The sequence below is a fragment of the Pseudorca crassidens genome, chromosome 1, assembly GCF_039906515.1.
Source record: "Pseudorca crassidens isolate mPseCra1 chromosome 1, mPseCra1.hap1, whole genome shotgun sequence".
Taxonomy (NCBI): domain Eukaryota; kingdom Metazoa; phylum Chordata; class Mammalia; order Artiodactyla; family Delphinidae; genus Pseudorca; species Pseudorca crassidens.
This window is the reverse complement of record NC_090296.1, coordinates 194462670-194488052: the sequence shown is the minus strand read 5'-3', so window position 1 is coordinate 194488052 and position 25383 is coordinate 194462670. Positions and strand designations below refer to the sequence as shown.

Here is a 25383-nt window from a genome sequence, read left to right as displayed (position 1 = left end):
GAGCTCACCATATAAAAGGAAGTTAAGGAACACGTTTCCTATGTGGAAGTACTCTGTATACAATTTAAGTAACATGATTTGGTTAATCAATTTTAAGTTGAACAAAATCAAGCTACCCAAGGACTCTCTTAAATTTAGTTGGCTGTACACTTGAAAAGGGTGACTCTTAATGGCATGTGAATGAAATCCCCATCTGAAAAAATCCCACTCGAGGCACATTCCACAGAATACACGAGTGGCCCTCCTCAGAACCGTCAAAGTCATCAAAAACAAAGTAAGTCTGAGAAACTGTCACAGCCAAGATGAGTCTAAGGCAACTGAACAGAATGTCTCACTAATTCCCTCACAACTCCGTGGTGTGTGGGGAGATGCTGGTATCTGCACTTTACAGAGGAGAAAAAGGGAGAGCCAAAAGGTCCTTCCACCATCAGATAATACTTTGCTGGATTCAAACATAGGTCTGTCCAGATGCACAGACTCTCAACCACCTTGCTCTTCTGTCTCTTATTAGTGAAAAAAATAAAAGGATAACTACAGTTCTGTTTGTACACTGTTTCCCCAACTGCTACACACGTGTGTAACAATCACATATATGTGAAGGGATGTGAGGGAGAGGTAAAAGGATTTGGGCAGAAAGATCCCATGATATTAGTAATGGTTATACCTTTAGGTGGAGGGAATTCTGAGTGATTTTTATTTTCTTCTTGAAACTTTTTTCGACTTTTCTCACATTCTCTATTATGAGGAATTGTGACATGTATGCTTAGAAGAAAAGCAATATAGCAAATTATGACTGAATGCTTGGAAAGTTTACATAATGTTTCTATAAAATTTTATCAAGCTTAGGGCTTCCCTGGTGGCGTAGTGGTTGACAGTCCGCCTGCTGATGCAGGGGACACGGGTTTGTGCCCCGGTCCAGGAGGATCCCACATGCCGCGGAGCGGCTAGGCCCGTGAGCCATGGCCACTGAGCCTGCGCGTCCGGAGCCTGTGCTCCGCAATGGGAGAGGCCACAACAGTGAGAGGCCCGCGTACCGCAAAAAAAAAAAAAAAAATTTTATCAAGCTTAGGTACCTCTTCTACTAATGTTCAAAAATGGTAAGCATGCACTCCAGACACAAGCGGGTCAAAGGGAGGGCAGCCCATGGTCTACTCTGGGGACGCTGCTCCCCCAGTCACCCAGTGGACCCCTACTAGCTTATACCACTGTCACTCCCCCGCAGACCTACTCTTTGATACTAAAATCAGCCTGTCAATTGGTGCAGCCACTATGGAGAACGGTATGGAGGTTCCTTAAAAAACTAAAAATAGAGCTACCATACGACCCAACAATCCCATTATTGGGCATATATCCAGAAAAGGTGAAAACTGTAATTCGAAAAGCTACATGCACCCCAATGTTCATAGCAGCACTATTCACAATAGCCAAGACATGGAAACAACCTAAATGTCCATCGGCAGAGGAATGGATAAAGAAGAGGTGGTACATATATACAATGGAGTATTACTCAGCCATGGAAAAGAATGAAATAATGCCATGTGCAGCAACATGGATGGACCTGGAGATGATCATACTAAGTGAAGTTAAGTCAGACAGAGAAAGACAAATATATGATATCTCTCATATGTGGAGTCTAAACTATGACACAAATGAAATTATCTATGAAACAGAAACAGACTCACAGACATAGAAAACAAACTTATGGTTACCAAAGGGGAAAGCGGGGCGGGGGGGATAAGTTGGGGATTTGGGATTAACAGACAACACACTACTATATATAAAATAGATAAACAACAAGGATGTATAGCAGAGGGAAGTATATTCAATATCTTGTAATAAGCTATAATGGGAAAGAATCTGAAAAAAGAGTATCTCTGAATCACTTTGCTGGATACCTGAAACTGACACAACATTGTAAATCAACTTACACTTCAATAAAAAAAAGGGAAAAAATCAAGTCCAATCAGCCTGTACAACAAAGGCACACAGTGTGCTATCAAATGCCCACAGGGGCCACTAGGCCTTCTCAGGATTCATTTGGCTTTCGTTTAAGTTAACCTCAAATTTCAAAACTCTGACTCCTGGCCGTATAAGAGAACGGCAAACCAGCACTCCTGGTAGATTATTTTCTCTAAAGGCTAAAACTTAGCCGAATACTGTCAGCAAAGGTACCAAACGCCACAAAGGGAAAGAGGTTCAACCAAAGCTATGGGCTTACATCTACTCACTATTAAGATTCTGTTTACCAACTGCGAGAATCTCTTAAAGTCTCAGCTTTGCTTTTACCTGGAGGGAAGATTTATGGGAGATGGGAGGAGACTGAGGGGAGGTCCTCCCAATCTAGGTACTTACTTACTCAGATGGAGAATTTAAAGGACAAGATGACCCTTGGAGGCCAGGTGCAGAGGCAGAAGGGAAATGGGTCCCAAAGATACATTTGGTCTCTTTTTTTCCAACTTGGCTAAAAACCTTAATGTGGACCCTTGAGGAAAAGACTGCCTACGTTCCATTTACTTTTATGTCTCAGGAGTTTTCAGGATTTGATTAGCACCTGCCCTGTGCCAGACTTTCCTTATGGTTTATATTATCCTTGCCCCTCATAACTGCCCTGTGAGAGGAGGATGTAAATTTCCCCTTCTGCAGATGACAAAACTGGAGATTGGGGAGACTGACCTTTACAGTGTCACCAGATTCGTGCCTGCAGGGCCCAAGATGAAAGGCCAGGCTTATCTGGCCCGTGTTCTTTCCATGACATCACCCTCCCTGCCCTGGCATCATTATGGGAAATCACTGGCCTCAATGAAAACATCCATGCCTCTGGGAGTGAGCAGCAATTTGAGGTGCTGTCCACCTGCAAAAGGAACGAAAGATTTAATCTAGTGCCACTGACAGCAGCCCTGTTATCTGGGACAACTCCCCTGTCTCTCATCCTTGGGCGATCCTTCTCCCTGTGTAGACTCCGCCTCGTGCCATGCTTACGTCACCTGTGATTTCAGCAAAGCTGGAGTAATGTGTCTTGTCACCCCATTCCCGTTCCAGCTCTGTGTTGGCAAAATATAATATCGCTCTTCTCCATCCAGAATATGCAGAAGGCAAATGAGGCTACTAGGTTTCTAAACTACAGTCTTATATGGCCTCGGAGCTCTCCCTTGCATAAATACACGCTGATACGCTAACTCAGAAGCCAAGAAAAGACACTATAAATAGCCCGGGTTCCAGCTAGCAGAGGAAGCGGACCCCGTAGTCATGCCAACTTGTGCATACAAGCATAAGGATGGGACCTTCAGAACGCGTCTTTTCTTAGAGCCGCATCTATACCCAAGGAGTATCCCATGGAGAGCATCATCTTTGCCAACGAGGAGCTAAAGGGGTTTTTTATGAAACTAATGCAAGTCAGAGAAAGGTAAAATCCCCAAGTGAGACTCCTGGAGGGGAAATGCAGTTTGCATGAGTCATCTGAATGCAAAGAGTTTTAAAGTCCTTCTTTGCTGTTAAAGTACCTTTTAAACACATGTGTGTGTATGTTCATTAATAAGCGCAAGAAAATAACCAGTATCCAAGAAGGCATCAGGCAAACATGTGAGCCCCGAACTCAAACACAAATGCCTCAACTCAAGTACTTGGAAGAAATTCTTGAGTTCTGTCTGGAAAAACCTACTGATGTGAGCTTCACTTTGTCCAAAGATGTCAAAAAATGGAAGGAAGGGAGATAAATAGGCATGGCTGATTAGGGCACGTTCTAGATCGCAAAAGAGCATATATGACCCCAAACACCAAAGTTTCATTCAACAAGAGCGAGCAGGTGTGTTAGAGACTAAATGGAAAGGAGGAGGTGGCGGAGACAGCGTGCAGGGGGCAAGGGCCGTGGGAAGAAAGACCGGCGACCCCAGCTCTCCGCAGATGAGCGGATCCAACCACCACCCTGCACCCCGCCCCTTTGACCCGGAGGCACAGAGGACCCTTCTTAATGGTTGTCGGATAACTAGCCATTTCCTCCAACAATTTACAAGGCAGCAAGGGCTACTGTCCTGGCTCTCTATGAGCTGTGTCACTCCAGACCTCACAGTAAGATCATCTTGTTTTCTGACATTCTGCTAAAAGGAGGTGAGAAAATTAAAGTCCCTGACATTTATTTCCTGGTAATTACATTGCAATGGAAATGTTGGTAGTTATTCAATTGGTAGAAACCAACTCGAAAGCAAAGCCTAGAAAATTATCATTTGTTTACGTGCACGTCTCTACTAGAACACATAGATGCCAGAAGGTCTCTGTCTCTCTCTTTAAAAAGGTAGAGTGAAGGGCTTCCCTGGTGGCGCAGTGGTTGAGAGTCCGCCTGTCGATGCAGGGGACACGGGTTCGTGCCCCGGTCCGGCAAGATCCCACATGCCGCAGAGCGGCTGGGCCCGTGGGCCCGTGGCCACTGAGCCTGTGCTCCGCAACGACAGTGAGAGGCCCGTGTACCGCAAAAAAAAAAAAAAAAAAAAAAAAGGAGTGAAGAGCTCGATGCTGCTCTATATTTTGGTCACTCCCTCGGCCCCTTCCCTGCAGGGTTTGGTAGTTGAAACACCCAAGGAGCCCCCCTGGGATCCACTACCGGCCACTTCCCTTTGGCTCAAAGGTTCTCAGAGTTTCAGACTTGCTAATGGTGGCTCCTTCTAAGTCCCTATCCCCATGGCAACACCGAGGCTACTCCTCACCACCTTCAGAAACAGAATGCACTGCAAGCAGAAAGGCTGATTCAGATTTCTCACCTGAATTTCTGCTAGCCCTTCCATAGGAAGGATCTATGCACCCTCACCCCCAATATTCTCACCTTCAGCCAAAGATGCTTCTATCATCCGTGCTAAAGGAAACAAGAAAGAGGGGAAAGACCCCTCCACCCCCATCACAATCTGTGTGTGTGTGTGTGTGTGTGTGTGTGTGACCTTACCTTACCCTGCTGCAATAAATGAGAGTAACATGAATCGAAAAAGAAGAGATTCTGTTGGCCAAGCGGATCCTTGAGGACGTGACCCGTCTGACGAATCCCTGTGACCTTCAGGGTCTGGCGTATATTTAAATGATGATAGGCATGTACCAAAAAGATATTTAACGAACGTTTCCTGAACGAGAATGAATCTGAGACGTTTCATTACTACTTAAGCTCTAACAAAGACTCATAAGGTATGCTTAGTGCTTCAAGTACCATGTGAAATGGCTTAAAAATCACTACGAAGACCACTGACAGCACGTGTCACACACACACACAAAGAATCGGGTGCCCTGGCTTTATGACAAAGATCACGCCCTCCATCCCTACAGACTTACTGCTGAAAGAGAGAACAAATACAGCAAGGTCACATCCTCGCCACGATGTCCAAATTCAACTCTGCGTCCTCAACAACAACCACTAAACAAAGAAGAGGGAGGAGGATGACGAGTATGTGTCCCCCTGGAAATCTGAGACGGGGGACGAGGTACCGCATCCTGCCATCACTCTCATAGCTTCTGTCCTCCCAGGATGGTCGCCTTGCCCCGTTAGATGGGAGTCTAGCTTCAAACTACACACAGTATGACTCCTAAATACAGGCCAGCTCCTTTCTGTATACCGGACGAATTCAATGCCATATATACATTCTGTATCTCACAGGGGATCTGTAGGACGCTAAAGGGTACTTCCGCTTCTGTATTTTTCTCTTCACCAAACGTCTTTACAACCTAAATCCCAGGTACAGGGAGACTGCGATGTGAGTGGAACGGTTTTCCCCAGTCACTGCCTGAAACAGAGGGCATCTCCCCCACCTACCTCTATCCCCTTTCTCACTGGCATTTTTATCAAGTTCTGGAATTCTCTACTCCTAACCAAAATCCCCACTCAGCCGCTCCCTATTTTCCCCTCACTTTCTCTCTGTCCCCTGAAACTCTGGGCTGAAATGGAGCGATTTCCCCACATCCCTCACCTGTTAAGCGGAAGCATGCCCAGGCTTCTCTGAGTTAAGGCTGCTCCTCCCGGAACCCCCCTCTCGCAGCTCCCCGCAAACGGAGAAGGTACTTCCAGACCATCTGTCTCCAGCTTCTAAATTCTAATTCTTTCATCTGGCATTCTATCTGCCCACCATTTCCTTCAACCCACCTTTCTACACCTGCCTGCCACGAATTCTTAGTGTTCCCTGAACACCAGGTAAAAAGATCCCTAACTATTCTTCTACAGAAATCATGCTTCTCCTCCTGCCACATCTGTGTCTCCCTGGTCCCTACTCCTAGAATGCCTTTCCTTCCCACTGTTGGAGGATCACATCTAATTTCTCCTGCACTCCTTTTGTGATTCCCTGCTAGGAACACAATCTTCAAAAAAAAGAACACCATCTTCCAACACTCACGTCCTGAAGCACATTCTCTGTTTCCCTGTTTAAGACACTTCCACTCTCTTCTATTAAGCACACTCTGTGCAGATTTTAGCTCCTATGGAAAACTCTAAGCTTCCTGGGATCAGAGACCCAATCAGGCAATGTCCTCTGTTGGGTGTTGGGTGGTAGGTCCTTGTCAATCCCCCTCACAATCACTGAGGCTTTCCCTTTCCTTACCCTGCTTGTACGAAGCCAAATATGCAGACACTCATGGAATAATACGAGGAAACATTGTGTGGTCATGAATCGAAGTACACAATTTTCCTTGGCATACAAGGAATGACTCTGATGAAGACAAAAAATGTGTCCCCATCTCTAATGTGCTGAATTCAGAATTCAATCCAATCTCAACGCTCTGAAAGTGTCTGTTGCAAGTACAACAGCAAGAACTCACTCCCCACCCTAAGTTTCTACTGGAAAAGCACACACTGTGCTTGCTTTCTACTGGACACCACAAGAGTTGGTGGGTGGGGGACATGTTTTGAATTTAAAAAACAAGAAGACTGGAGTCCCCAGTCCCGCGGCAGTGGCTCCACATATGTATGGACGTGTGTGTGTGTGTGTGTGTGTGTGTGGAGAGAGAGAGAGATTTCCAAAGACTTAGCAAAGAGGAACCTTAACTTGAACAAAATGAACGCTCCTCCTAAAACTTTTGGTACTGAATGTTGATTTAACATTTCAATCATTCTCATTTTTTCTTCATACATAATAGCTTTATTCTGACCCAATCCTTTGACTTGCATCCATCTTGCTCATTTAATATGCAACAAAGTCAGCCAGTAGAGGGTAAGGTGACCAAGGATGTGTTCGAGGGGATAGATCTCTCTGTTCAAGTCTCTGCCTACTTCACTGAGGCCTTCAGTCAAAGGAGACCCCTCATGACCACACGGGCGCCAACGTGGAGACTGACAGCAGCGACTGACTTCTTAAACATGTATTGCAGGCGGCACGATGCAAAGGCTGACACTGATCTACATAATTACGTTGTGTTTAATACTAAGAGCTGTGGAAAACCCAAAGATCCTATGGATTTATTTAAAAGGATTTAAAAACAAGACCCTATTGGGAGGTAAATGCTCATCAGCCAGACAGAAATTTTGTTTTTAATTTTTATCAACACATAGCTGATTTACAATGTTGTGTTAATTTCAGGTGTACAGCAAAGTGATTCAGTGACATACATATATTTTTTTCTTTGTTTACAATCTCTTCCATTATAGGTTATTACAAGATATTGAGTAGAGTTCCCCGTGCTCTACAGTAGGTCCTTGATTATCTATTTTATATATAATAGCGTGTATATGTTAATCCCTACCTCCTAACTGATCTCTACCCCCTTTCCCTTTGGTAACCGTAAGTTTGTTTTCTACGTCAGTGAGTCTATTTCTGTTTTGTAAATAAGTTCATTTGTACCATTTTTTTTTTAGATTCCACATGAGTGATGTCATATGACATTTGTCTGTGTCTGACTTACTTCACTCAGTGTGATCATCTCTAGGTCCATCCATGTGGCTGCATAGGTACCAATCTCCAGATGAAGATGGTTCATAGAGCATGTTTACAGGTTATTTTATTGATATATCACATATTAATATTTTATTTATAAACAATTGTATGACACTGATGCTCTAACACTCTTCCTTTTGATTTGTGTTCCTACATTTGTTTTTTAAGTCTTGAAATCAAAGTGAAAAGTCTCAATTCTCTAAGATGAATTTGCTTTTTTAAGCATGTGTATTAGTCCAAGGGAAAAACAGTCTGAAGGCTGTGCTCGACGAATCTAAATTCTGTTGAAGTCTGGATGAATGTTAGAAAGAACAGCCATCTGGCTCACATGCTCACTGTGGTGACTGAATCAGGGAAAACAATAAAGCAAATGTGAAGTCAGAAATAAAAGTGCCTCAGAGCCCCACTTTCTAAGGTGTTAAATTTTTATTCTCTCAAATAATGGCCAAACTAAACGAAGACAAGGCACCTTTTCAAAGCATTTAGAAGGTAACTATTAGAGAACAGAGTCTCCATTCAGTAGCGATTATAGAATAGTCTCTTTTTCACTTTCTATAAGTAAATTTGTACTAATCAAATTTAGTACAAATTTACTCATTTCATAGAGGCCATTCCAGACTCAGCAGCTTCACTTTCTGCTGGAAAGTTTGAGTTACTAATTTGCAAGGTTACTAATTTGCAAGGATGTTTGTGTCACTTGATGGAAATGTAAACTCCAAACATTTGAAAGTCTCAGTGAATTGCTAAGCATTTTAAAATCCTACAAAAATGTAACGAGACACAGCCCGACCTGGGGATACAAACATCTGAACATCCACAAGACATACCATGTCCTTGCTTTTCGTGTAAGAAAACATGTCATGGAAAACATGTTGGACAGTTGGAAGCATGTCTCCCCATATTCAGAAACCTCAGTGACTCATCACTTACCTCCTAATTCAAAGGCAGAAAACACTAAACCACAAACTTGCTTTTTTAAGGACTCCGAACCCACCTCCGAAAGTCAAAATCAAACCTAAAGTCCCTATAGCCTACAGCTCTTAAGAAACCTTTCTTAACATGTTCCAGACGCCTTCCGTCACAAATACATCTTCCGCCTGTGGGTATCCTGTAACGATATGTACGCTGACCTAAAATAAGCCGCTGACCTGAATCTGTTATTAGCGCCTTTCAAGCCAATATTCATCCATTCATCCTGTCCCAGCGAGGGAGGGGGCTAATGTAAATCAGAGTATTTGATGAAGTAGCTTTCCTGCATCTCCATCAGCTTTTCCATTTCTCGAAACAGCTTTCTAAGATAGGTCTTATCATTCTTCCCATTTGAAGAGAGACTGAAACTCACAAAGGTTAAGTTACTTGCTTGAAGTCTGAGAACTAGAGAGTTTGGACTTGAATTCGGGCAGTCCGAGTCCAGAGTCTGTGCTCGAAGTGGCTGGGCAATCCTGCCACTGAGTGACTGAAATAAACATGCCAGTCTTAACACTTGTGGATTAAGACACACGTTGAAGGTAAAGTAAGACGGGTGTAGGCTTTTAGCAGTGAATACTCGTGACACTAAGATGAAAACAGAACCTAACGACCAAGAGAGCCTGGTGTGGTGTGGTGAGCACCTGAGTTAAACCCTGCCTCTGCCCTTTCCTAGCTCTGGGACCTTGGGCCAAACTTCCCTGAACTTCTATTTCCAGACCTTCAGAAGAGACTGTATAGTTGGAAAGAAATGGTCTATGAAAACAGGCCTGGGAAACTAGAAAGCCCAATGTGAATGGAACCTAAGGGGAAGAGTGAAATCCAAGATAAAAGCATTTTCGATCAACTACTCAGATGGAAGGGCTAGCTTTTCACACCTTGAAAGACGTTGGTTATGTAATTCCCCGAGAGAGTAGATCTTTTAACCTTCCACCTTGCTCGATCCTTCTTCTGGATCTGTGCCTCCAGTGAGGCTCCGTTACTTCATGGGGAAGACAGAGAGTGTGATAAAGGACCCATGTCTCTGAGATGTCTGCTTTCTGAAGAGGCGCTCATACGAGCATCGTGGGTAACAGAAGTCAACTCTTTCCACTGATAACTGGCTTGCCGCGCACTCCTTTTTGACTTCTTCTGACAGCAACCCCCACCCTCCTTCCTTGGTCTGTCCTTCCCCCACTCTAACCACGCCATCTGCCCACCCTTGACACACACGTTTTAGCCAAACCGGTCCACCATGCTACTTCATCCTTGCCCACAGAGACTGGTCCAAAAGGCGGTACCTGAACTAAAGCAGGTCAATGAAGAGTGCTTCTCGGTGGTTCTTTGAAATGGAGTTAGAAAAGGGGAACAGGAAGCAACAGCCTTTTATTCGTTATCAAAGATGGCAGGAAGGGAGCCTGGGGCTTCCAATTGTTATGTCCCGGCCTACACGGTGAAATCTGGTCTGTGGTAGGAGAGACTCCAATACCTAGGCAGGAGACACAGTCCTACCAGCATCTTATCATTTCTAATAACATCCAGGCCTTTGACAGTTATGAGTGGAAACAAATTCCCTTTTGCTTATGTGAGTTTCAGATGGGATTCTGACATTCACAACCAAAAAAATCCTTACTACAGAGATCTGAGAACAAGGACAACAGTTTTCTCTGGATGGGCGTCGCGGGTACTTTTAATGACAAAGCCAATGGTAACGCACACTGTGTTGAACACCTCACAAACCGGCAAATGAAACCTTCCTTTCCACTGAATTAAGACCCCAAGCAAAAGTTATGATTACTCCTTAAAACAAAATACAATCTCAACCTTAATATCTTAATTTGCCCCAATTAGTAAGATTCTCAAACATCTCATTAAATTCCCTTAAGGTGTCTAGTCTTGTGGTAAAACCTGACAATACTATATTCAAGCTAAAAAAAAAAAAATCAAGAACACGACTTCTTGGTTTCTCAAACCAGCCAAACTCTCTCCTCTGCCTTGAGCACATCAGCGCCACTCAAATTTTATTAAGACCGTGAAAATTCGATTTAGCCAGTCCTCTGGTGCCCACATGGGCTTTTTCAACACACATACCGCACACATACACCGCTGAAACATTCTAATTTTACACTGGTAACTGGAGTGGTTTTATAACAAAGACTAAGATTTGATACTTTCAAAATTATAGGGGCAGCACACGTGCTCATGAACACATATTTCTGGACACATAAATGTACATACATATTTCTAGGAAGATATCTTTTCTCAGACTCACTCATTCCCACTAGGAATCCACTTGCTTCTAGATGGGAGAAAGCATAGTACGGTTGGAAGAAGGCTTGAGGGGTTGCAATGATTTCTTCTTGCACCTACACCCGGGGTATGGTGTTTTCCTGAGCCCCCCCAGGAACCTGAGCGCTCACAGGTCTAAAGGCTTCATTCATCCTCTGAAGTGGACCTCAGCTCTTTTTGCCACCATCCTAAACCCGTTCACTCTTCCCCTGGTAACAGCTCTTGGATATTCCCCTGGAAGTCGCCACCTTTCTCCCTCCTAATCCACGTGTCTTATATGGAGCTGACTTTTCTCCCTGCCTCTTCATCCTCCGGAGTGAGCATGCGGCTTGGGTCTGGCCCATCAGTGGATCAGAGACCACAGCCTGAGCTCTCCATCCACGGCTGCACGATCACTCAAGTCACAGTCAGTGAGGGGCAACAGAACATGAACTTGGAAGGATGGAAGCCTGATGCTGTCGGGCACCATCTTGCCACCACCTAGGGCTGAGGATGAAGCACACATCGGGGGGAGCAGAGGTGAGAGATGGAGAGAAACCAGGCGCCCAAGGACAGAGGTACCATTCCAGTCACTGACGCCTGGGCCTGGAAGTTCAATGAGCCCCAAACCTCCTTTTTGCTTAAGCCAGCCTGGGTCCTGCGTGCAGGCTCCTGCCACAGAGGATCCTAACTGATGTCCCTTCCAGAAAGAAGGATCCTTCCGAAGATGAACACAGGGAAACTGGAGGGGAGATGTGAACAAAGGGGAAGAACGGGTCCATAAGTACAAATGACGACCAAGGAGACAAATGCTGTGATCCAAGAAGTCAAATTTTCTAATGAAGGAGTCAGTCTGCACTACCTTGTATAAAATACCCACCTTATAAAATACAAGCATTTGGTCAAAAGTCTACAATCGATTGAGTGAAGTCCTCCAAACTGAAGTTGAGCTCAACCAGAGGACTTCATTCACAGGGCAATACTGTCACCATATCTTTTATCACAAATTCTCCACATGTTATCTTAAAATGTAAATAGATCTGGGTTGTGGAATCACGAGCAACCTTTCTTTTCTGAATTATTTTTAAGTGAGTGTATATTAATTTTATATTCAGAGAAAACCACCTGCATTTAATCAGAAAACAAGAATGATGAAGGCCGTTGGGTGGGGGTCTGGCCGGTGCTCCGCAGCTGTCTGTGACACCCGGAGCCCGCGGGCCACCTCGGCCCCAGAGAGCCCGGCACGGTGCGCATGGGCACCGTGGGGTCACATCTCCCCGCGTCCGGCTTGGACACCTTTGGGGACCCGAGGAAGATGAACAAGCACCAGCTCTATTACTTGGTCTTAAACTTCGCCATGACTGTGTCTTCTGCGCTCATGGTCTGGAAAGGCCTGATCGTCCTCACTGGCAGCGGGAGTCCCATCGTGGTGGTGCTGAGTGACAGCGTGGGCCAGCCTTTCACAGGGGTCACCTTCTGTTCCTAACAAATTCCCCGGAACACCCGATTAGAGCTGCTGAAATCGTTGCTTTTAAAGTCGAAAGACGAGACATTCCAATCGTTCACAGAGATATCAAAGTTCATGAAAAAGATAATGGAGACATCAAATTTCTGACCAGGGGAGATAATAATGACGTTGGGGATAGAGGCTAGTACAAAGAAGGCCAGAGCTGGCTCGAAAAGAGGGACATGCTGGGGAGAGCCAGAGGGTTTGTACCATAGGTTGGTATGGTCACCATTATAATGAACGACCATCCAAAATCCAGGTGTGCTCTTTTGGTTGTAATGGGTGCATATGTGCTACTAAAACGTGAACCCTAAAATGAAAGGCAGTTCCTGGGACCAGACTGAAATAAATCCTGTTGAAAAAGAGAGAAGCTAATATATTTGAAATGTTCCTCTTTCTGTATAAAAGGAAACAATGTGGAGACATTTTTGTCTTGTTCGAATAAATGATTCGTCGCTGAAAATAAACAAAAACAAGAATGATAACATATTTTCAGCAGGTTCTAAAAAATATTGAATATTTTATTATTTATTTAATATATCGTATAATATAATTTATAAGTATTTAGATTGTATTTATCAATTGTATTGTATTTCTAATATAATAAATATAATCTATAAATTGCATTTATAAATTATAGTATTATAAACATATAAATATTATGTTTGTAATTGTATTTTATGATTTATTTGAAGCATAAAACAAGGATGATGATAGCAGATATCTGAAGTGGAATCACCTGGTAAACACGCAGATGTCCTCATGCACAACAGGACGTACTTTTTCTAATACAGGTCATATTTATCAAACAAAAGGAGCTCGTTTTTTTTTTTTTTAATTACCACCAATGACCCAGTATCACCACTCCTGAATTTCCTCGAGATTCTATGCTACTGCAGTTATTATTGGTATAATAAGGTTATTTAGGCTAATCTGGGCGCCCAATCACCATTTATCATGTATACTCAAGATGCGGATTCAGAATGAACTAAACAGAAGAAAACCGTTGTTTTTAAAAATCTCTTGGCTGTGAACAGACTGTGGAAAAGTAACAAGTCTCCAGATTAAGTAGGTTTTATCAGGTCTTTGCAGGGAAACCCAAGCCCTGGTCAAATTATCACCACTGGCCACAGTTAAAAATCATTCTCCAGGTGCTTCCATTTGGGGAAAATAACACATTTGCGTTTCAAACTGGATTTCTATGGTCCAGCTAATTTTCCACTAAATCCCCTAGGCCAATCTTCCACGGTGACACAGCACCTGAAGAAGAAAGCATGTCGATCAAAAAACTGGAAGCTTGTATTCAATGTCTGAGTAAAATGGGGAAAACTGAATGGACAAAATGGATCCTTTAGCTCCTGAGGCAGAGAATGAAAAGAATGGCAGTGAAAAGTGATTGATGGATTCTAAATATAGATTCAGGGGAAAAAAAAAGAGAAGGGGGGATTCAGATCTAGACTAAGATATCACCCAGAAATCACATTTTTGCTGAATGAAGGCCCTTTGATGTAAAATGCTTTGCTCAAAATCAATTTCTGGGGAGAAAACATCACATTGTCTGTTGATTAAAAACCCTCCTAGTAGCTGATTTATTCAGCAGCCGTGCCTTCCGCCTGATTACCAGCCTCCTGAACAGCCTTTGACAAAGGAAGTAAACAACAGGCAAACAACAACAATTAAGAACAAATCCAGCTCCAGGAAATACGGAAGGTCGGCATGATTTTTTCTTTGATGTGGAGGCATCACAGATGGTTCTCCCAGAACTTCCACACCAAAGGCGCTTAGAACAAACACTGCTTGGAACAGGTGGTGGGTGGGGACCTGGGGGAGAAGCCTCATTTGCTTGGCTAAGCAGGTAGTTTTGCACTCAGGTCCTTGGCTATGACACCTGGCTTAAAGCTGCAATCACTTAGTGGATGTTTTGTCTTCCCTCAGAGAATAGATGTGTTTGTGGCCAAGCTGATGCCTGCTTCCCCTACCAGTTCTGTATTATCACCCTTCTTCCCAGAGGACCTGAGAGTTCTAGTAACTTTACCAGGTCACAGAGGTACTGAGTAGCAGAGCCTCAATGAGAATAAACATATAAATATTATATTTGTATTTTATGATTTATTTGAAACATAAAACAAGGATGATGATAGATATCTGAAGTGGAATCACCTGTTGTCCTCATGCACAACAGGACATATTTTTTCTAATACAGGTCACATTTATCAAACAAAAGGAGCTAGTTTTTTTAAAAAAAATGACTACCAATGACCCAGTATTATCACTCCTGAATTTCCTTGAGATTCTATGCTACTGCAGTTATTATTGGTATAATAAGGTTATTTAGGCTAATCTGTTCCACAGTCAACTTCCACAGTCAACGCAAGCATTTCTGAAATGAGCTGCAGGGTTGAGTAGTCAGTGAGAAAGAGAACACCGGGTGTGCCCCCCAGTCTCTGGCAATCCCCTCTCCCACCATCCCCAATCTGTTCCATTGTTTCCTTAGCGAATGATTCTAGGCAACTTTCCCTTTAAAAACAGGATGGGGGTGGGGTAACGGGATTGGGGAGGCCTGGCCTCAGGGCTCTAGAAACTTCCCGGTTTTAGTCTCAGTAATTGGGAAGGAAAATGGGAAGCCACTGGGATCTAGAAGTTTGAGAGAGACTTCAAAGCACTTCCCAGCTCTGTTCAATTCTTTCCTTCTCTCTGCCCCTCTGCGGAGGTCTGGGGACCCTCAACACTTTTTGCCTCCTCTTTCCCGCTGGGGACTAGACCTCTTCAGGCAAAAGAACTGGTGCACAAATAACTATCCTCAAAGTAAGAAAGTGTACATAATTTCCTAAACACATATCCAGGAAGAGTTGTGTTTGGATAACTAAATAAAGGAACTCCTAAAGAGATGTGCTTATCAATTAATTCAGATTTGAACTGCTTGGACGCTTTACGATTGATCACTGCCAACTTACAACAGAAATACTTATGACCTTAATAATAATGTCAGAGTATATACATTATCCTGAAAGTCATACATAGAAGGAAATGTGTACATTTATACATATATATGTACATATATAGTCATATATTATGGATATAAGGTCAACTCCTATTCAGAGCCCGCTTTCTAAATTATACAACTTTCTCAAGAGATCGTTTTTGACATGAAATCTAAAACAAAACACATTTTTGACCCAGAAACCTACAACTCTTCGAACCACAGAAATGTAAACAACCACGGTCAACCTAACATCAGTTTGAAGGTAAGTTCGAAGGCATATGGCATTTGTTAATATCCATCTTGCCCTTTAAAATGCCCCCCACGTAAAGAGAGAGCTAAGAGAGAAAACCCTTATTTGGTGCTTACTGAGATGGAGTAGGTTCTGAACAGTTTTAGGCAGAACCGATGGATGCGAAGAAGGTATTGGAAAGATGTGGAAACGTCTCTGGGACAGAAGCGGTCCTGGAGGGAAACGCCAGAGGACCCACAGGTGTGCTCCAGGGGGCGCACGGGGCGGGGATGCTGTTCCTCCATAGACCTGTTTGGCCTCATCTCCCGCCCACCAGTCACAGCACACGGAACATGTCATTTTTCTGCCCTTTTTTCTGCCTTGACACAGGACGAGCTTTCTCAGCCTGGCGCATCCTTCCCAGTTTCTCCCCCTAGAACATTTCTCCCCATCTTTCAACATCCAGCTCAAACCAGACCTCCTTTGTGACATGTCCTCCATTTCCCATGACAGAATTCATCAGTTCCTCCCCCACCCCGCCCCCTGGACCCAACCCATTTTGCAAGCACCTCTATCACCAAACTCCTAACAGTGGACTTTAAAGCACTAATACATTTAATAAAATGCTTTAGTGTTTTAACCTAGGCACCTTGTTATTTTATTGAGATATAATCGACACACCACACTGGATTCATTTTAGGGGTACAACATAATGATTCGATGCATGTATATATTGTGAAATGATCACCATAGTAAGTCTAGTTAACATCTACCACCACATAAAGTTACAACTTTGTTTTCTTCGTGATGAGAATGTTGAAGACTTACTGTTAGCAGCTTTCAAATATACACGACGGTATTGATAATGACAGTCACCCCGCTGTACATTACATCCCTAGGATTTACTTATCTTAAAACTGGAAAGAACCTGGTTATTTTATTCTCTGTCTGGCCCAGTGCCTGGCAAAGACATGCCACACGTTGGTGAATAAATGAATCAATGAATGAACAAGCAGCTTTGGGTAAATGAGGGCCAGTAAAGAGAACTTAGTACAAATAAAGTCTAGCAGCGTCAGGAAGTACAGATATATCAGTACCTGGTCTGTTTTCCACGTAGTTTTCATAAACAACCAAAAGTTAGTCAGAGGCATCACTTCATAAGAAAGTGTAGATACCTTCAAACCTTCAATCCCCAGTTGCTCTTCTGCTTTGAATAAAAAAGACTAAACACTGGTGTGTGGTCCTGAAACGACTGTGTTTGAAAATCAGGCTACATGCAATCTTCTTTTTTTTTTAATCATTAAAATACAGTTTATTATATTTTTATGACATATCACATCTTCAGGATGCTGACGCTTCCTGTATTAACTGCGATGGAGAGCAACTGTGGAAAAGGCTAGTAAAACTGTTTTGACCTGTTTTATGGGAATATTGTAAACAGCTCCCCAAAGACCATTAGCATGCAGAGCTGTCTAACAGACACTAAGCAATTCTTCTTCCAAAAGAGGGTAATTAGATAGGGCAAAGGGCAGTGTCTCTCGGTAACCAAACAACCTAATTTTCTCAAATGACTGCTCTCCCGCAAACAAATGGCCCGAGGCAGAGAGAGAATGGCTGATTCTCAACATCTACGAGCTAACTACTTCTACTCCGGGGAAACGGCTGTGAGTCGCAGCACGGGTTTAAAAGGGTTTGCACACATTCACTGAAAAAGCCACAACATGACATTAAGAGAAGCAGCTGTCTGGGGCTACGATCCCTCTAACCTTCTTCAACTTGGTGATGACGAGGAAAACCTGTTTATATTGTGTTGGCGTGTGGTTTTATTTTATCTACTGGAGAACTCTTAACAGATTTAAAAAAATGCAAAACCCTGATAAGGTTGCCGGTAGAAAACATCAGCCTCTGCCTCTAGCTGTGCTCTGTCAGGCCCTTCAGCCCAGAAACCTCTCTGGAGAGGCGGGCAGGCAGGCCGGCCACGGCTATGGAACCTCTGAGAGTGCGACACTGCCCGTTCTCTGTGTGCCGGTGGGGCAGGTGTTCACTGAACACCCCCTCTGAGCCTCACCCTGGGGTCCTCGTCTCTCTCACAAGAGCTTCTGCCCTTCACTTTACCTCGCACCCTGCCCACTCCCACCCACCCTACGTCCTCCTCTTGCCCCTAGCTATTTTGAAAATTTTCAAACCTATAGAAAAATGTAAAGACAGGTAGAGTTAGTAATACCTGCATAAATCAAAACCACAAAGAGGTACCACCTCACATCGGTCACAGTGGCCATCATTAAAGAGTCTACAAATAACAGATGCTGGAGACGGTGTGGAGAAAAGGAAACCCTCCTGCACTGTTGGTGGGAATGTAAATTGGTGCAGTCACTGTGGAGAGTAAAAAACTAAAAACAGAGCTACCCTAGGATCCAGCAATCCCACTCCTGGGCATATATCCAGACAAAACTGTAATTCGAAAGATCCATGCACCCCTTTGTTCATAGCAGCGCTGTTCACAACAGCCAAGATATGGAAACAACCTAACTGTCCATAACAGGTGAATGGACAAAGAGGTGGTACATATATACAATGGAATATGACTCAGCCATAAAAAGGAATGAAATCATGCCATCTGCAGCCACATGGGTGGACCCAGAGATGATCATACTAAGTAAGTCAGAGGAAGACAAATACCATATGATATCACTCATATGTGGAATCTAATGTATGCCACAAATCAACATACCTATGAGACAGACACAGATTCACAGACATACAGAACAGACTTGTGGCTGCCAAGGGGGAGGGAGGGTGGGGGAGGGATGGATTGGGAGTTTGGGATGAGCAGATGCAAACTAGTATATAGAGAGAATGGATAAACAAGGTCCTACTGTATAGCACAGGGGACTACATTCAATATCCTGTGATAAACCATAACGGAAAAGAATATGAAAAAGAATGTATATATGTATAACTGAATCACTTTGCTGTGCAGAAGTTAAACACAACATTGTAAATCAACTATGCTTCCATAAAATAAAAAAAACACCTGCATAACCTCCACTCAGATTTCCTAACTGTGAACACCTCTACCTCTCTCTCTTCATATGTGCTCAGTACTAAAGAGGTGACCCTCCCGAGTCTTTGATGGTGCTGGACCCTGAGGCCACCTCAGCCCTTGGGACTCACTCCTATGTCCAGCCCTAGCAGAGTCGTGCCTCGGTGGCTGGACCCCATGCCTTCCACGAAGAGTCAACAGTCACAGTCGCTGCCCTTGGCCCCACGACCCAGAACCGCCATGCCACCTTCTCCCAGATTTTGAGTACCATCACTATTGTCTAAAGTTTCTCATTGCCCAGCAAACACCTAGACATTCCCAAGAGGACACCAATTTGACATAATGAATACTGCGTACTTTTTAAGTGTCTGAACTTGAGCAAATTATTAACCTTTGTAGGCCCCAACTCATCATCTCTTCAATGAGGATTCTCATGGTGCCCACCTCAGTGAGCTGTGCTAATGATGAAATAAAGTGCTTATCAGAGTGGCTGGCACAGTGTCAGCATTCAATAAACGTTAGCGGTCACTATCATTTTTACTCAAATAGTTTCTTTGACACCGGTTGCTTTTCCAATGAGCCAACCCATTAGTGCATTCTTGCAAACCTTTCCCCGCCCCAGGATGTTGCATCACAACCCATCATGGCACGGAGGCGTCTGGGATCCGGTGGCCTCCTGAGGCAGGAGTTAGCTGGGCCCCAGGCTGAGTAGCTGTAACCAGTCTCTTGTTGACACTTGGAGATAAAGATACCACAGGGGCAGAGCCCTGCTTGAGTAAAAGATAAGGCGACCACATTTTTCTCATCCTCATGGTCAAGACCTCCCAGACCACACGTGCACAGAAAAGTTCCTCAGGGGTCAGAGAAGGGAAGGGGTGCCAGCCCATAATATGTCCTGCCAACCTCCCAGAAACCCTTGCACTGGAATCCATCTTGGCTGAAAGATGCATGTGCCAATCGGGTAGGGCCCTGAGTCAGAACAAATATGGGCATGAATGAGATAAGTGGCCAAAGGGAACTCGGAAAACTGCCCCCATATAAGCAATCACAGCCACCCCTATTGGGCTCGACTCACTCCAAGTCTGCCTGTGTGTCTTCCACACGTACTTTGCTTCCAGTAAACACTTTATCTGCTTCACAATCTCTGTCTCTTTGCTGAATTCTTTCTTCAAAGAAGACAAGGTCCTGCTTCAAGCCACCACACCCCACGGCCCCCCAAGATCACTCCTTTGTTCCCAACTTCATCTCCCATCCATCTCTCCATACGCCCCGGTTCCACGCACATGGGTACTTACCATCCCAGAAACACACGGCACACTTACATGTTAAGTTTCAAATTATTCATTAAAAATTTCAATTTTAAATTAAGTTGTTACATTTAAATTGGAATTTTAAACTGATAACTATTTGGGGGATAAATGCTTAGATGCTATCTCTCCTTAATATTCAGATTAAAAGGTCACTTCCTCAGGGCTCACACAGGACTTTCTTCTGTTTTTCTACTATAGTATATACTTCAAGTTCAGGAATGGTCATTCATAAGTCAGTAAGTCATGCCTTGGTTTACTACTTCCCTAGTAGCCACTAGCTACCTAATTTTTTTTCTTTATGATACATTCTGATCCCTTGATCCCTTTCAAGTAATAGTGCTTAATCATAAGTGAGCATTAGAATCCCTTGTGAACTGTTTCCAAAATGCACACGTCTAGCCGTTGATCCTAACACCACACTTGACTGTGAAACCTTTCATAGAGATTTCTAGTCTGGACTCCTTAAACACAGCCTGCTTCCTAAAGGAACATCACTTGAAATAAGACCTTGAAAAGAGTACTGTTCTTCTGTATAAACCTCACCTTGGCGAACCAGGAAGCATCCTCAAATAAATCAGCAAGAGACGACCCATGATCTTTGATTTTTTTTCCCCGCAAGTAACTAACACATAGCAGGGCATCCTGACCCACCACGGGTTTTTCTCCTTGCTGCAGCTCTCCTCATAATTGTCAGAGAGAAAGATTAAGTGAGGATGTTATTTCCTCATTCTTCTTGCTATTAAACGTCTATAAGCTTGAAGTCATAACTGCAAGAACGCGATGGACAGTAATTCACTGTGAGAAATTCAAGTACAAAAATTATTTTAAAACAGTAGCCCCAATCTTGACACATATGATTTAGGCATAAAATTACATTTTAAAATACAGCTCTGTTTTTAAATATGAGGGAAAAGGGTAAAAGAAAAACTTCGAAGCCACAGAATATACTCACACACACATATATGCATAAATGTCCGCATGTGTGTGTACTCGTGGTTGTCCTGAAGCTGAGCGCAAAGAAAACATTTACTGCAGATGTGCAACAGTTCATATGCTGAAGTGAGAACCAGGTTCTGGATTACGCTGATGAGTTCAATGTTTAAAAGCCTCAAGCCTTTTAAATGTTTTACAAACCTCTGACATGTCCCTAGGTATAAGTGATCAAGGCCTTAGGAAGAGCTTTTATACTTTGAAGAAACGGAATATTCTAAATAAAAGATCATATGATAAAGAAAATCAAAGTGGGTTCATAACTGAGATATTAGTTTAATGGGCTGTTTACAAAAATACATGGTTGTTTCATTTCTATGTGGATCACTGACATATGTGAGGGAAAGGCACCTTTTTATTCTTTTAATACTCTAGTAAAAGATGTTTTTCTGTTAATTTTGGGGTCAGTGCTTTTTAGCGTAAGTCTATCGTCAATGTTAAACACTTAAGGTATAAGAAAACAAATTATATATGATGCTTATTATAACAGAGTGACCACCTGTTACGGGTTGGATTACACCCCTGCCAAATTCATATGTTGACGTCTTAAGCCCCAGTACCTCAGAATATGACTTTATTTGGATATAGGGTCTTTATAGAGGTACCTAAATTAAAATGAGGTCATTAGGATGGGGCCTAATCTGATATGACTGGTGTCCTTATGAAAAGGGGAATTGCAGACACACAACAGAGAGAACACCATGTGAACACGAAGACAGCCACCTACAAGCCAAGGAAAGAAGCCTGGGACAGATCTTTCCTTCCCTGCCAGTACCTTGATCTCAGAGTTTTAGCCTCCAGAACAGGTGACAATAAATTTCTGCTGTTTGGGACGTCCCTGGTGGTGCAGTGGTTAAGAATCTGCCTGCCAATGCAGGGGACATGGGTTCGAACCCTGGTCCGGGAAGATCTCACATGCCACGGAGCAACTAAGCCCGTGAGCCACAACTACTGAGCCCACGCACCTAGAGCCCGTGCTCCGCAACAAGAGAAGCCACCGCAATGAGAAGCCCGCGCACTGCAACGAAGAGTAGCTCCTGCTCGCCGCAACTAGAGGAAGCCCGCGCGCAGCAACGAAGACCCAATGCAGCCAAAAATGAATGAATGAATAAATAAATAACTTTAAATAAATAAATCTCCGTTGTTTAAGCCGTCCAGTTTGCAGTACTTTGTTACAACAGCCCTAGTACACCATCTACGTTATTTTTCTTTCAAATGAAAAGTTTGCTTGCTTTGGTTGGCGGGGGTTGCTTTCAAGAAGTGGTTGGCCAGTTTTCAGATACAGCACCTGGGCCAAAGAGAAGTGGACATATCCTTCCATGGGAGCGAGACATCTGAATGGGAGTAAACTTCAAGGTCACACCTACATGAAAAAGAGGACCCCTGGCTCAGAGAAAATAGCACCTTCTAGGAAAGAACTGGTGAGGTCACAATGCCCAGACACTCAGGATGGAGAGGAGAAAGCAGAGTCTAGGCCAAGTGTCCTTGTCAGAAAGTCCAAACAGTCAAGCTGTCCCCTGGGCTCTCCTGTCACCAGGTGTCACGTACAAGAAGGAATGGAAGCTGGTACTTTTCTATGTGTATCAAGGACATAAGGAAATAGGAAGGGAAATGTAAAGCTAGAAGCCAAGATAAGTCTCTTAAAACTCAAGGACCATTTTACAGGAATGACACAGACGGTGAGATGGTAGCAAGGGACTTCCTGAAGAACTTTATATTTTCTCCCAGTTATGAGTCAATAGAAGACTCTATAAAAGTTCTTCCCTCCCACAGTGATCATCTTCCTGTTGTTTTTTTTTTTCCCCTCCTTTACCCTCAAACTCTAAAATAAGCAGAGGGTGACACTGGGATCAATGACAAAGGTGGGGTAGTCCTAAAGTCTCTCATTTACTGAGCACCTACTACATGCCAGGCACGGGGCTAAACGTTTTAAAGACACCATCTTGAATACCTGCAACCCTCCTAAAAGTTCTCAGCATTATACCCGTCGTGTACATGCAGAACAGAGTCGCTGGTCCCCTTGCTCCCTTTTATTCTTGTCTATCTTCACTCTGAGTGGAGAGGGAATCTTTAACATAACACATCGAAGTCACACTAGCTAATATAACATTTATCAGGAGCAAGGCATTGTTTCAAATCAGGGTTTCTCAAGCACGTCACTGTTGACATCCCGGGTTGGAGAATTCTTTGCTGGGGGGCCGTTCTGTGCATTGTAGGATGTCTAGCAGCATCGCTGGTCTCCACCCGCTGGATAAATGCCAGTAGCATTCCTCCTCCAGCTGTTACAACCAGCAATATCTCCAGACACTGCCAGATGTTCTTGGGGGACAAAACTGTCCCCAGTTGAGAACCACTATTCTAAATGTTTTACAAATAAATTCATATAAACTCTAAAAAAAAAAAAATAAGCAGAGGGTGAAAGGAAGCATCATGATAAGATCTGGGGCGGGGGTGGGAGAAACCGTTCCTTTTCTCCATCTCAGGTCTTTGCAGTAAAGACACATGCTTGGTCATGAATGTGGAAAAATGATGCGATAAGATGGGAATACTTGTTGAATTGAACTATTGCAAATATTTGAGACATCAGCCAAACTCTCAAAAAGGACTTCTTTAGCATCTGATAATCATCGGCGTGAAGATTTCCAGAAACAAATTAATAGAGAACAAAGAGAAGCCGACGATATTTACATCTAGGAAAGACAGAATAGGAAAGACAGAACTATTCCTTGGTTGGATCAGCCTACTATCTTGGGTATGACGCCTGTGAAGACCTGCGACACGTAAACAGTTAACCTGGAGGGAAGTAACTGACCTTCACTTCAGCACGACTCGGAAAAGTTATTGGAAGTTCACTGTTTAATGGAACCCCATTTTCTTAGCAATCCTAATTACTCCATATTGGATCACCGGTACGTTTTCAATTAATTTAGTGGGGCTAATTTAGCTAGGACTTTGCATGGATTGGCCAAGCAGAAGATGAATAATAATGGAAGAAAATGGGGCATAAGTGGAAAGTATATTATAATTTGAAATATATCTGAGAGTCTAAAAACACCTACAGAAATGATTCTGGGTTGTAAAGTGATATTTTTTTATCTCAGTGGAAAAAAGGTAGGCAAACATAAAAAAATGCATCAATCTCCAAAATTATTTTAATAATGAGGAAACCTAATCAAAACTAGTTTACAGGGTCGGTGTTCCAAATACATGAAAACAATCTGAAAACGAGGAAGGTTGGTATATAACCACGCCCTTGTTCTCCTACAAAAATTATGTTGAAAAAGACACGTTAAAGCTCGTGATATGGTGAAGGACAAAATAGAACTTTAAAAAAATACTCTGTAAAGTACTCATGTCAACTAAAAGAAAAAAGTAAAACATTCTCAGTAACATAAAGGCCTATACCACGGAAAGAACAGTGGACTTTTTGAAGAGCTCCATATTTTTATATGGTATATTTAAGAAGAGCTCTTCAGAGGACTCAGGACAGATTCTGCCATTCACAAAATCTAAATGAATGCCTAGTGAGACAGAAAGACATTTACAGGAAATCACAGCGGCAATAAATCTACTGCATTATTATTTATAGTTGTGTTTGTGACGAATACAGCCTAACACGGCAACAAGCCAGTATGTAAGGGCTGAAAGATTTATCCAACCTTAAACATATCCGTCTATGCAGGCCTGGAGTCTGTAATCATTATCACAGTTTAATCTGTCTTTTGCAAAACAAAACTAAAAAAATAGACCGTGTGTCTCTGTGATTAATCATTTGTATTTAAAGCCAATCTGAACGAAGAAAAGGTCCAAAAAAGCAGCCCCAAGAACATGGTACTGGAAAGCAGTGGAATGTGTTTAGAATACCGTGTTCTGAAAAGTGTCGCGCAACCTTCTGCTAAATATTTGGTTCATTCCATTTTGTCATTCCGATTTGTATCCTGGAAGCCCTTAGATGCAAAAGGATTACTTCCTGACAATCGCAACATAAACTGGTGAGCAAAATCCCAGATCAGTGGCAAAGTTCTTCCCCGTGAACCCCACCAAAATAACGGTGCTTGCAAAGTCCAAGAAGAGTTGTTGACTTCTAAGGCTCAACTTTGGGCACAAAGGACGCCAGTTGGTACCGTTGGGTGACCTATCAAAACAATCAGTGGAGACGGTTGGTGAGTCCTGGCTACACTCAGCAGAGCATAGAAGAGAGCTCAGATCACGGGGT

The 25383-nt window shown here is 43.2% G+C and overlaps 1 protein-coding gene and 1 pseudogene across 2 annotated transcripts in view; one reads left to right on the top strand and one right to left on the bottom strand.

Annotated features, from left to right (window-relative positions):
- The window catches only part of CACNB2 (calcium voltage-gated channel auxiliary subunit beta 2), a 400175-nt gene that overhangs the window by 357443 nt on the left and 17349 nt on the right, over positions 1-25383 (bottom strand). The gene's annotated exons all lie outside the window — the stretch shown is intronic.
- On the top strand, positions 12358-12926 carry LOC137207092 (signal peptidase complex catalytic subunit SEC11C pseudogene; annotated as a pseudogene).